General features: G+C 46.7%; 1 non-coding gene and 1 pseudogene across 1 annotated transcript; one reads left to right on the plus strand and one right to left on the minus strand.

Annotated features, from left to right (window-relative positions):
• Positions 1-4606: 4606 nt before the first annotated feature.
• LOC141421085 (small nucleolar RNA SNORD20) lies at positions 4607-4681 on the minus strand. Its single transcript, XR_012445770.1, has one exon. It is a non-coding gene; the product is annotated as a small nucleolar RNA SNORD20 (small nucleolar RNA).
• Positions 4682-8531: 3850 nt separating this feature from the next.
• LOC109696226 (NADH dehydrogenase [ubiquinone] 1 alpha subcomplex subunit 1 pseudogene) lies at positions 8532-8732 on the plus strand (annotated as a pseudogene).
• The last annotated feature ends 5315 nt before the right edge of the window (positions 8733-14047 follow it).

Consider the following 14047-nt stretch of genomic DNA (forward strand, 5'->3'; position numbering starts at 1 on the left):
CAAAGCAGGCACTCTACCACTTGAGCCACACCTCCAGCCCATCTCGTTCTGGTTATTTTGGAGATGAGGATTTAGAGAACTATTGGCCCAGCTGGCCTTGAACCTTGATCCTCTAAATCTCAGCTCCCAAATAGCTAGGATTACAGGTGTGAGCCAACAATGCCCAGCTAAAATAGTGTATTTCTACTCCCCAGTCAATACAAGCTCTCAGCACAAAATGTTACTCTCTCTAAAAAAGGAGAATAATGCAGATCCGTTTGACTCCCTGCACCACTGTGGTTTCTGTTGCTCATGTAGCTTTTGTTGATGCACTGTGCATTGCTCTCCAATGTCAGATCTTGGGGAGCATGCCTACCCAGCACCTCTACCCTCTCTTCTTGAGGGATCTTACTTGCCCAGGGAACATGCTCTTTTTTTTTTTTTTTTTTTTTTGGTTTTTACTAAGGTTTGAACTCAGGGCCTCATGCTTGCTAAGACAGGTGCTCTTACCATTTGAGCCACTCCACAAGCCAGGAAACATGTTCTTCATCAACCTACCTGCAGGGTTCCCCGGCCACCTGGCAGCAAACCTTGGTTCTGCACAGGATGGTTTCTGGCTCTGTATCTTCAGCTTGGATCTCTTTTGCAACATTCAGGATCTAGCTGCTTCCTGGACACCCAGCTCCTAGATATCTCACCGTGAGGTGGGATAGGTAGATGAGGGACAGGGAAATTATATTATTTTAATCAATATTTAAAGGGGCAGACTCTGACATTGGAACAAGAAAGTAAAGCCTGGAGAGCCAGAGCAGCTGGCCACCTCCTTTTAGACGCTAAGTTACAGAAACTGGGAGACAAAGAGGAGCTACCTGCTTCTGCTTGATGTTAACAAGCTATAAGGATCCTTGGATGGGTAGAGAATAATGAAAGGGAAGTTCTACCTATTGTCTCTTTGATTTGGGTGGGCCATCTCAGCTACCCAGACCCATTATCTTTGACCATGTGTGTTCCCTCAGCTCTCCAGTATAAGAGCAGGAGATGAGATGGGGGCTGCCATTTTGAGTCTTTGTTCCCATCTCCTGCATGAGGACAGGAAATATTTCTCTCTCCACCTCCCTCCCTTGTCTATACTTTATCCTGTTATACTAAAATAAATCCTTACTAAAACTTTCTCCTTGTGAGACTCCTTGTCAGGAGACACCTTGAAATGCTTTTCAATGTTTGTGAATCTCAAGGACCTGTGATTTTGCATGGAAACTGGGAAGTTGTGTGAGCCCCCTCATCCGTCCTTGGGTGACAACTGGTGTTTCACACTTCATGTGTCCAAAATCAAACTGAGGAAACGAGTCTTGCCAGCTCTGTGTGCAATTAAGCAGCCAGTTTCCACACCAGGAGGCATGTAAAGGCCACCTTGGACTTGGCAGGAATTTCCATTACCTTGGGGAAAGGACTTATGCTTTGAGTGCTTTGAGACTTACCCAACAGTACCTGTAATGAGCTCAGCCTTTGATCCAGGAAGCCAGCTGTGGGCAATGACCAATGATTCTGAGGAGGAAGGTCACGCTCACCAGTGGGAGACCCAGGGATTGATAACTGATTTCTGAGAAAACTGGATGTCTAGTGGTGCCATCCTTGCAAATCATGTACACAGTCCCCAAGTCAAAACTACATAAAAAGGCACATGGGCTGGTGGAGTATCTCAAGTGGTAGAACACCAGTCTGTAGCAAGCATGAGGCCCTGGGTTCAAACCCCAGTACCGCCAAAAAAAAAGGCACATTCACCAAAGGTTTGCTTTCATCTTTGTCACTTCCACCCTCATCCCTTCCAGTAGTTCTCAACAAATCACAAGCATACCAAAAAATTCTTCCTCTATAAATCAGAACCCAGTGCTAGGCACTAGTTTGGTACAGCCTGTGACTCTAAATGTCAGCTGTGGAAATAACACGATTAGGCTCAGAGAAGCACTCTGACCTCTCAAAATCCATGTCCTAGAAACATGAGGTCATTGTGTCCAAATGCCACAGGGTCTATGGGTTGTATAGGGGGTATTTGAGGGGAGTAGAGATGCACTTAGATAAGAAAAGCGAGAAATTGGATTGGGGCATGGCTCAAGTGGTAAAGCACCTCCCTAACAAGTTCAAACCCCAGTACCAGAAGAAGAAGAGATAAATTAATAAACTGGCCAAATCCTTGCTGTTCCAATGGTGGGTCCAGGAGTAGCTGGAAATTAATACAGTTTTGCAATAGTAGCTAAGGAACACCTTGTAATAATAATTCATACTTCTGTCAAAATTTGTGTATATGGCCAAGCCTGGTGGCACATACCCTGCAATCCCAGCACTTGGGAGGCTGAGGTAGGAGGATCACAAATTCTAAACCAACCTGGACTACATAGCAAGAGGAGATGAAGGAAACGGGTAGGGGAGAAAGGGAAACTAGAACGGGAAAAGTTAAGCCAAAGGATAGTACAAATCATGGTCTCAAATGGGAAAAGAATTTTTTTTTTTTTGGCAGTACTGGGGTTTAAATTTAAGCTCAGAGCTTCGTACTTGCTGGGCAGGGGCTCTACCATTTATGTCACTCCACCAGACCCCACAAAATACTCTTAAATGTGCACCACCTACCAATATTCAAGGTGGTTGTTGCTTATTGTTAAGAATATTAACAAAAGTGTAACAAACTGGGGTAGTATGTGCCTACAGTCCAGCTACTCCAGAGGCTGAGATGGGAGGAGTGCTTGAACTCAGAACTTCAAGATCAGCCTGGGAAAAAAGCATAGACCTGTCTCCCAAAAAAAAAAAAAAAAAAAGTGTAAAAGCAGCAAACTAACTTTGTTTCGTTTTTTACTTCTTTTTTTTTTTTTTTGGCAGCACAGGAATTTGAACTCAGGGCCTCATGCTTGCTAGACAGATGCTCTTACCACTTGAGCCACTCCACCAGCCCTTTTTTATGATGGGTTTTTTTCAAGATAGGGTCTCTGGAACTATTCTCCTGGGGTTGGCTTCCAACCTCAATCTTCCTGATCTCTGCCTCTTGTGTATGTATATAGGTGTGACCTACTAGCACCCAGCTCATTTTTTAACTTTTTTTGCGGGGGAGGAGAGGGCAAGCTATGAGTCAATGTTGATACAAACTGACATCGTAATTTACATTTCCATAATTTGTACATCTCTTGGTGTTGTACACTTCATAGGTTTTGATGATTTCAGAATGACATGTGCCACTGTTACAGTATCATATCCTAAAAATCCTCCATGCTTTGGAGGATCCCACCCTTCTCCCAATCTCCTGGCCACCATGGATCTATCTTTTTGTTCCCACACTTTTGCATTCTCTGGAATGCTACATAATTGGAGTCATACAGGACACAGCCTTTTCAGATTGGCTTGCTTTTTTCACTTGGCAATTTGAATTATAGTTTCCTCCACATCTATTTGTGGTTTAATAGCTCTTTTTTTTCTGCTGGATAATATTTCACTGTATGAATGTACTGATTTATTTTGAAACAATAATGAAAGTCATCTTGGTTGCTTCCAAATTTGAGCAATTAGGAATGAAGCCATTATGCATGTTTTTAACTCATAAAAGCATGATTGCTGGATTATAAGTGTGGTCTGTGTTGCATTTTGTAAGAAATCACAAACTGTCCTCCAAAGTGGCTCTATGGCCAGCCTTCAGAGTTCTTGGTTCCCCATTTCCTCCCCAGCATTTAGTTTTGTCAGTGTTCTGAATTCTGGACATTCTGATAGGTGCACAGTGTATTATTGTTTCAGTTTGTATTTCCCCATGGCCTGTGTGAGGCAGAACATCTTTCTTTTCTTCCTTTTCCTTTCTGTCTCCCTTTTTTCCTTCTCTCCCTCTGTCCCTTCCTTTCCTTTTTTTTTTGTGTCTCCTTATGTTGCTCCAGGCTGGCCTTGAACCCTGGATTTAAGAGCTCCTCCGCTGATTGTAGTTCAAAGCCAGCCCTGGCAAATTGTTGGTGAGATCCTATCTCAAAAAAACCCTCACAAAAATTGGCTTCAAGGTGTAGGCTCTGAGTTCAAGCCCAGTACTGCAAAAAAACAAACAAACAAACAAACAAACAAGCAAACAAAAAGAGCCCCTCCTCTTCAGCAGGTACTACAGGTGGAAACACTGTATCTGGATGGAGTGTCTTTTCTTTCTTTTTTGGGGGCCGGTACTGGGGCTTGAACTCAGGGCCTACACCTTGAACCACAACACCAGCCCTTTTTTTGTGATGGGTTTTTTTGAGATAGGGTCTTAAAAACTATTTGCCCTGACTGGCTTCGAATCTTGATCCTCCTGATCTCTGCCTCCTGAGTAGCTAGGATAACAGGCATGAGCCCTGGGTGCACAGCCTGGAGTATCTTTTCATATGCTTATTTATCATCTTTATATCCTATGTATCTTCTTTGGTAAAATGTCTGATAAAGTCTTTGACCTGGTTTTACTTTTTTTTTTTTTCCTTAAGAGACGGGGTCAAGGCTGGGGGTACAGCTCAATGGTAGCACACTTACCTTATGCTCCAAGCCCTGGGTTCTGACTTCAGCATCACCGCCACCACCCTCCAACCCCCGAAAAAAGATATCAATAAATAAAATGAAGGATGAGGGCTCTTATTTACAGCTGGATCAGAACTTGACTAGCTAGAGGAATTTTCTTGAGAGTTCATCAATTACTTCTCAGGTAAAAGGCTCTTCATTATAATTGACCCTACCTGATATATATGAAGTTACTTCTGGAGGCGAAACTCACTCTTTACAGTCATGTTATTCAGCTTTGTGTTACTGTGATAAAATGCCAGAGGCAACTAACATGTTTTGTTTGGCAGTTTTAGGGTTTGAACTCAGGGCCTCACACTTGCTAGGCAGGTGCTCTTACTGCTTGAGCCACTACTCCAGCCCTTTTTTGTGATGGGTATTTTTTTTGAGATAGGGTCTGGAGAACTATTTGCCCAGGCTGGCTTCGAACTTCTGCCTCCTGAGTAGCAGGGGGATTACAGACATGAGCAACCAGTGCCTGGTGGTAATCAACTTTTAATAAAAATTCAGGGCTGGTGGTGTGGCTCAAGTAGTGCAAAGCCCTGACTTCAAACCCCCCAGTTACACACACACACAAAAGATCTAAGAAAGGTTAATTAATTTGGCATTACTAGTAAAAGAATATGTATTATGAGATCTTTTCTTTTATGAAACAGTTTCTCACTATGTAGCCTTAGCTGGTCTCAAACTTGTGAATTGCCAGTCCTCCTGTCTCAGCTTCTGGAGTGCTGGGATTACAGATGTATACTACTATATCTCACTGGAGAAATTTTTTATTATAGCAACATAATTAGGGATTTTGTTGGCCAAGCACCAGTGGCTCACGCCTGTAATCCTACCTACTCAGGAGGCAGAGATCAGAAGACTGAGGTTCAAAGCCAGCCTAGACAAATAGTTCACAAGACCCTATGTCGAAAAAAAAAATCACCAAAAAGGGCTGGTGGAGTGGCTCAAGGTGTAGGCCCTGAGTTTAAGCCCCAGTACTGCCAAAAGAAAAAAAAGATTTTGTTGAAGTGAAGGCAAGAAAAATTAATTTGAATATAGAATACATATATATATATATTTGTTGATGAATTGTGTTCTAGTTTTTTACACATTCAAACATTGCTGGCACATCATGAGAACACTCAGGCAATAATACATGTAATAACAACTAAGTTAATTCATTGTGGCTATTTTGCTGACTTTGAGTCACATAAAAACCAATAGCTTTATATATTTTTTGGTTTTTGGTAGGACTAGGATTTGAACCCAGTGCGTCATGATCTCCAAACAAGTCTTCTACCACCTGAGCCACACCTCCAGTCCCATATTTTTTTTATTTTGTCATTAGAGCTTTCAAATATTTCTAATATTTCGATATATAATATGTGAATTTTCATTTATACCCTGGCCCCAAAACTGAGGGTTAGGTCTGTTCCTTTCATCCACTTTTTTTTTTTTTTTTGGCAGCACTGGGGTTTGAATTCAGGGCATCATGGCCTCACTGTTGCTAGGCAGGTGCTCTTACTGCTTGTGCTACCCTGCCCATCCTGCTTCCATCCTTCTTTAGGTAGATACTTTTATTTGGTTTTGATCCTTTCACTGTTTATATTTGAAATATAATGATAGATACATAATATATAAGACACCCGTCTTATCTTACACAAAAGGTACATAATGGCTTCCGTAATTGAAAAATACATCTTGACTGTCAGTCTAGTATACACAAACTGTCCTTAGTCTTTTAACAGCTGCTTTGTACTCCCCTCTTCCAAGCTGCTGAAAGCATCATGTTTAGGAGCCTTATGAAGGTTTGTGTCCACCTGGAGTTAGATGTGGGAAGAAAGAGACTGCCAAGGGGAGCTCGGCACGTGCGGTAGACATAAGGTAAAATATGGCCATGCCCTATGTGTAGACGGCAGCCTCCCCAGGAAGAGGTGGACATGTCCAATCGCCATCATCCAAGAGACAGAAAGGACCTAGAAGGGAAATGGAAACTTGGAAAGTAGGGCCTTTGGTTCTGTCCCTCTGGGGCCAGAAAGCTAATGAATTGAAAGTGGCTTGCGATTTCTCCCTCACTTAAAACCTTTCACGCACACCCTGTTGCTATTAATAATTCATCATGGTTTACAAATCGTCTGTAATCTGGTCTCATTTCTCGCTAACCTTCTTCCCTTGCAGGATACTCACCACCAGCTAATATTCCCCGCACATAGCATGCTCCTCTAAGCTGCACCATTTACTTGTTACCTAGCATTTGTCCCTTAAAATGAGGTTGGGTGTCACTCTTCCAGGAAGTCTTCTCCGGGTAGTATGGCAGGGTTGTAACTGTTTCATGTGCATCTTTGCATCCTGGTACTTGGCACATTCTATTAGAACTGTTCACAGCACTTGCCTGTCCCCACAACCAGCGTATGTTCCTCAACCACGGGCACCTTGTCTTCATTATCATCCAATCTCCAGCCCCTGCTTAGTTACTCTGTGACTTCTGTGCAGTATTCAAAAGCACAGTGCCCATATGTACAGGTATAGGTTAGAAAGGAGCTACTGTCATGCCCTTGACCTTCTCTTCCAACCTTCTCTGCAATCACCTCATTTTGCTGTAGTGCTGAATCACTCAGGATGAAGTGTGGTAAGACCCAAGAGTCTGGGTTTCTGTAACTACTCAACCCAGCTTTTCCACTGCTGATCCTCCCATCCACTCAAGGTGAGGGAACAATTCAAACTATGGGCACCAGGGGGCACTCCCAGGCCAAGAAGAAATTGAGAAACCACTGTAACCCCAAATTCCAGTTTCATCACGTTATTTTCCCATTGCTTGAGAACCTGCAGTAGCTCTCCATTGCATAACCTATAACCTAGCTTCAGTTCCAAGCTCTTTCCCCATAACTAACCCCATCTCATCTGCACCCTCTGCCCTGGTCAATTTCTTGTTAGCCAGGTCACATTTTTCTACTAACTTTGCATGGAGGGTCTCACGGTGTGGTGGTGGAGCCCAACTCTCCCTAGGCCTCCAAGTAAACTTACAATGGAAGAGAAAGTGGAGGGCTTCCCGTGCAAATATAATGTCAAGACAACGCACCTCGCCTCCCCCGCAACCCCGCCTCCCAGCCAGATGGCAGACACTCTTCCGCTGTAGAGCTTTTTCATTCTCACTGTGGTCCTCTCTGTTCCTTCCCCTCTGTCTTTGCGTGTGCCGTTTCCCCTCCCTGGAATGGCCATTCCTCACGCCTCCTTGTCTAAACCTGACTTTTACTGAAGTCTGCACAATTCCAGAAACTTTCCTGGCTAGTGGAAGCCTGAAGTGGAGGTCGACGACATTGACACCCCCTGTTTGAACCCCTGTTGCACTTCCTGTTTATGCCACAAGACTCAGCTCTTACATCAGTTATAATAATTACAGCTACCGTGAGTTAGCTACATCTTCCTTCAAGTTTTAGTTTCTTGGGATGATTTAAAAAGTTCAAGAACTGGAGAGTGGAGATGGTTGCACAACAGTAGGATGTACTTTATATTACTGAGTTGTTCACTTTAAGTTGGTAAGAATAATGCATTTTACATTATGTGCTTTTTTTTTTTTTTTTGAGTCAGCTCAGGCTGGCCTCAAATTGGTGATCTCCTGCCCCAGTCTCCTGATGGGATTACAGATGTGTACCACCATGCCAGGCTCATTGTGTGCATTTTAACACTTTTTTTTTTTTTTTGCAATGCTGCAGTTTAACACAATTAAAAAAAAAAAAATGTAGTTCCTAGCTGGGCACCGGTGGTTCACATCTGTAATGCTGGCTACTCAGGAGGCAGAGATCAGGAGGATTTTGGTTCAAAGCCACCCCAGGCAAAATAGTTGTTGAGACCCTATCTTGAAAATACTCAAGGTGGAGGCCTTGAGTTCAAGCCCCAGTACTGAAAGAAAGAAAGAAAAAAAAAAAAAAACCTGTCGTTCCAATACTGGGAAGGGAGCTGCAGCCCAGCCCAGTCACCTTTAAGGAACTTAAGAACAAGATTTTGGTCAAGGTAACCATGCAGAGATGTGGTTCTAGATTCTCCCAGGCCTCTGTCTTATGGGGATGTGTGCAGTCATCCCGGGAGTGTTCACTGCCTATATCCACAAGTTCACCAATGGGGCAAAGCAAAAATTGTCCATATCGGTGGAGTTTACTAGGAAGAGACAGGTGCATTTCTGGAGTCATCTGTTAACTGTGTCCAAGGGCTTGGACACCATTGATTAAGGAAGCAGTTTTTTCTTTTATTTTTACTAAGCATTACATAACTCATGCATGCTGTATGATATATTGCATAACCTCCTAACAGGGGTAGATGATGATAAGTTATTATTTCATCAAAGAAAAAATGTAATTCCAAATAAATAAATGAAAATAAAAAATGATCACTCACAAGCTATGTAACTTCAGGTCATGTAACACGGCTGCTGTTTTGAGAGAGAGGATTGCTATGTTGCTCAGACTGAATTCAGATTTCTGGGCTCAAGGGATCTATTTGCCTCAGCCTCCCAAGCCACCCTGCCTAGCTTGGTGCCACAAGACTCAGCTCTTAATTCAGTTATAATAATTATAGCTACAGTGCTATAAAAAGTGAATTTCCTCATTTTTTTTGAGTGGGGGTGCAGTATTGGAGTTTGAACTCAGGACCTCTGCTTCAGTGACAGGCACTCTACTGCTTGAGCCACCCTATCAGTCATTCTTTCTTTTGGGTATTTTTGAGATAGGGTCTTAAAATTTTGTTTGTTCTGGGCTGACTTTGAACCAAGATCTTGCTCTCTGCCTCCTAAGTAGCTTGGATTACAAGGTGTGATGCCCAGGTAAATTTCCTCATTCCTTGTTGTAAAACTTACGATAAACATTGGTCATGGACATGACCCTTAAGTGAAAGGTCAAATATGAGCTATGCACAGTTCTTCCCTTGGTCCAAGCACTGCCATGTTCTCTCTGAGCAGTCAATCAGGTCACTTGCCTGAGATCAGCTCATTATGTAGCAAGACTGTCTCAAGGCCACCAGTTTCTTCACAGTTTTGATATCAAAGATGGAGGGCAGTTGCCACTGGGACAGGCATAGGAAGGGAAGGTGGCACCTTCTGTCCTGCTTTGGATCCAAAGCCTGTGTCCAATTCACCTTTCAAGTTCTCTTGATGCCCCAGCCACAAGGTATAGGGAGACCACAGGCCCCAGTCTTGCCTTTCCTCTTCTTCCTCTCTCCTCTTCCAGTTCCATGATCAACTTCCTGCCCCCACACCCTCCCCCACTCTACACACACACAACTGCAGTGGGATCCCAGGCCCCTTCCTCCTGGGCTCCTCCTGGCTGGCTCAAAGCTAAGGGCAAAAGAAATGTATATTACCATAGTTATGTAACAAAAGCCCTCACTGAGTCCCAACAGACTAGGCTCAGCCACCTGACCACCTGTCACCTGTCTGGTCTCTAATTAGAGACCAGAAGGGAGAAGGCCATGTTGGGAAGAATAATGAAGGGGAACTTTGAGAGTTTATAGAAAAAGGAAACAAGCTGAGGGTCAGTGGCTCATACCTGTAATCCTAGCTACTCAGGAGGCAGAGATCAGAAGGATTACAGTTCAAAGCCAGCCTGGGCAAATAGTTCCTGGAGACCCTATCTCAAAAAAACCCATCACAAAACAGGGCTGGTGGGAGTCTTTGCTCCCATTTCCTGCATGAGGACAGGAAATGTTTCTCTTTTTCTCTCCCCCTCCCCTTGTCTATACTTTATCCTGTTATACTAAAATCAATCCTGGCTAAAACTTTCTAAAAAAGGACTGGTGGAGTAGCTCAAGGTGTGGGCCCTGAGTTTAAACCCCAGAACTGCAAAAAAGAAAAAAAAAAAAAAAAGGAAAAGGAAACAAAGGCGGGGCTGGGATATGGGAGCTGACAGAGCAGGTGACCTTGATCAGGCCAGTGGTCTATGTACCATTAGCTTAGTTCTGGTTCTTGCAGGTGTTTTAGAGAAATTGTTATTGCTGTCATCACTTCAGGGGAGCAATCTCGCACTCTGGGGTGAAGCTTCGCCATCATAGGTAATCACCCTAGGAAACCACCCTCGTTTGGGGGGTGATCTGTCCTGCCAGGCTGGCTATTGTTTGGGGGTAGTTTTGGCCCCTTGTCATAAAGTATTTTGTTCATTTTTTGCAGTACTGGGGCTTGAATTCAGGGCCTATATCTTGAACCACTCCACCAGCCCTTTTTTTGTGAAGGATTTTTTCAAGATAGGGGCTCAAGAACTGTTTGCCCAGGCTGGCTTTGAACTGTGATTCCCCCTGATCTCTGCCTCCTGAGTAGCTAGGATTACAGGTGTGAGCCACTGGCGCCCAGCTAAAGATGCTTATTGATCAGTCCTGTTGTTCCTGAAATCCAGAGAGCTGCAAGAGAGAGTGACTCAGGAGGAAAAAAGTTAGTGAAGCAGAAATAGAACCAGAACGGGACCAAATAGAGCTAGTTAGGCCAGTGACTAGTGCCCTCCATGCACAAGTGTCCTTCAGGGACAAAAGGCTCAGGAGACCCAGAATGTGGCAGTCCAAGGTTTCCCACAAGCTCCCCAATTGCAGATCAGCTGGCTTTCCCCCAGGGACAACACCAAGTCAAACAAGCAACTCTCTAGGGACATTCCTTTCTCTGGGTGGTGGTATTTTGGGGAGCGGATGTGAAGTTTCCTGAGGGGGAGAGGTGTAAACTCCCAACATCCTGTCCTACCCCCACCATCCTTCATTCCTGGAGGTTACACTGGGGGCAGAGAAGTAGGAAGGAATTTAGGGACCAGAAACCAAAGAGCTGAGTGCGTTCAGCAGAGCTTGAGGAGGCAGGGGAAACTGAGGCCTTGACTCCTGTGCCCAGGCTGACATCCTGCCTGGAGGGTCTAGCCTTCACTGACCAGAGGTCACAGCTGCAAGGTCCGCCCCGCAGGCAGCCTCGGTTCTCATCCCCAGCCCTGTCTCCCGCCCTCTACAGAGTGGGTGACTGAATACAGAATCACAGCCTCTGGCCGTTATGGAAAAGGCTTGGAGACCGGATTCGGATTTGGGGCTTCCGGTGAGCCCCAGGGTCCCCCGCCCAAGCCGGCCCAGCCCGCAGCAACAGCCTGAGCATTTATGGTAATGTTTGGGTTGGTGCTCTCAGCCGGATGCCCCGCCTCCCCCGGGCCTCCGCGGGCAAGACCTGGGGGACCTGGGCAGCTGGGGCGCCTGGAGGGGTTAGTGCTGGAGCCTTCGCGCCTCGGATAGATAGATCCCCGGGAGCAGACTCTGGGTGCAGGGGGTTTGAGGTAGGGCAGGTGATCTGCCCCACGAGGAGAAGCCACTAGGCTCGGAGGGGACAAGAGGACTTGGGTGGAAGGGTCACGGTCTCCCTCAACATACCCCTCACCAGACACACTGCAGCTCCTTCCTTTGGTTTAAGGGTCCCGAGTCCCCAGCCACAGTCCTGGTTCATCCACCTCCTCTTCCTCCTCTCCCGCCCCCACCCCAGTCCTCTGCAGGGAAGGGGCCAGCAGCTCCCAAGGGAGTCCCCGGAATGCTGGGAGCCTGGGAACAGATCCTGCAGTCCCTGGGAAAGCCAGGCAGTGGGAATTCCACCATCAGACCCCTCCCCAGGATGAGCCACCGGATGCCAGAGACCCCAGCTCCCCAGTGGGGGTGGGAGGGGCTTTGTGAGGGTGGAAGTTCCCGGCCTTAGCCCCAGCCTGGCCCAACCTCAGAGTTCAGTAGGCCAGCTGTGACGACGATGCCCCTCCCCACTACGTCCCCCACGACACTTGGGCCAATATAATCCTCCCCTTTGTATCACTCACCCCCTCCCCTGCTCCTCCTCTCTGGACCCCTGCACAATGGGGCCTTTGCCGCCTTGCCTCCAGGGTGGAGATGAACTCACTATTTTTCCAACAGTAAAAATAGCCCCTCCCATTCCCCCAGAAAGCCACCATCCCCCTCTCCCATGTGTGACTGGACGGCACCTCAATGCATCCTACACCTCCTTCTTCCTTCCCTGGGTCAGGTGCGTGCGAAGGACATGGGTGAGACTGTGTGAAGGACATGGGTGAGACTGTGTCCGGCTGGGAGGGAGCGGGGCTGCTTCCCCCTATTCAATCTCTTCCCCCACATCTTCCACCCAGCCCCCCAGTATCCGGTTTCCTGGACGATGATGTCCTCAGCAGCAGCAATTGCCCCCCCTCCCCGTTTTCCACTCCTTAGCACAATCTTCTCCGATCAACTCCCCCCCCCCAAACTCTGGAAAGAGTTTCCTGCCTCTTCTCCAAAGACCCAGGCTGGGTCATGTTTTCTGGCCCAGCCAGGGGGTTCCCCAGCCTCCACAGATGCCAAGATTGCTGCCCCCCCATCTCCATCTCCTCATCACAGCTGCAAACATGTCTTTATCAGCTTCCTTCCTCTGCCCAGCCTGCCCTTCCCAGTGGAGGAGGCCAGCCTTGTCTTTCTACCTCCAACTCCACTCTTCCCACATCTCCTTACAAGAAATGGAAAGCCCCACCTACCAGGGAACCACCCTGCCCAACCTCAGTTTCTCTGCCTGCAGTCAGACCTATATCAGAGATCTATGCAGCGCAGTGGGCGCTGGGCAAAGGAGGGTGTTCTCATTTCTGACGCAACTGGGTCAACCAAGGGGCTTTATCTCTCATTACCCTCCAGGGAAGTGAGGCAGAATTAGGACTGTGCCCCCAGGGGCATTTTCTTCTGGCCTTGGCTGCTTCCAGCCCAAGCCAGGCTCGAGTCTCCGCTAAGTGGAAGGCCCTTCTCTGCCCATCATCTCCTCCACCTCCCTGTCTGTGGGTCTCACTCCTGGCTTGTTGGAAGTCTTGCTGTTGCTGGTGCTCTATCCTCTCGTGTCTCAGAGAAGCAGAGGGCACCTTCTGCCCTACTCTCCTGCCTCCTCTGCTGTCCTTCCTGTTCCTTTTCCCTCTGAATCCTCTCCAAGGTCCTGACCCTTCTTTGGTTTGGAATCCCAAAGCCGCCTTTATGAAACCATCCCTAAGCTGTGTGACCCCTGACATCTCCCACCCACTCCCTGGTTTCTAGGCAGCCTGAGGCTACTGGCTTCTTTAAAGGACAATCTATGTGTTGGAGCCTTGCAGGGGAGGGACTGTCATCTGGGTTGTAATCTTATTTCCCTTTCACTGCAGATTCTTCCAACCCCCACCTGGCTTCACTCTCCTAAGGGCGGAAGAAGAATTCAGAACTGACTGTCCTTGGTGGTTAGCTGGCTTTGTTTTCAGGGCAAGGAAGAAGGGAATGATTAGTTAATGGTGTTAAGTGAAGGGGAGGGGGGGCAGGGAAGCTACTCCATGCCCAGCTCCTGGCCTGCCAGGGCACACGCTCTGCATCCTTCAGCCATCTCCACTCCTGCCCTGCCGACGATCAGGCTCATCATTCCATTCTGCTCTGGGCCTGGGGCCAGAGTCCATCCTTTCACTCTGGCGGGGTTGGGAACCTGGGTCTTCCTTTTGCTCTCTTACCCTCAGGCCCCAGACCCCTAGCCTGCTTGTCATAGCCTCTGGCAGGAGACAAATGGACA

Source organism: Castor canadensis, chromosome 2 (assembly GCF_047511655.1).
Source record: "Castor canadensis chromosome 2, mCasCan1.hap1v2, whole genome shotgun sequence".
NCBI classification, from domain to species: Eukaryota; Metazoa; Chordata; class Mammalia; order Rodentia; family Castoridae; genus Castor; species Castor canadensis.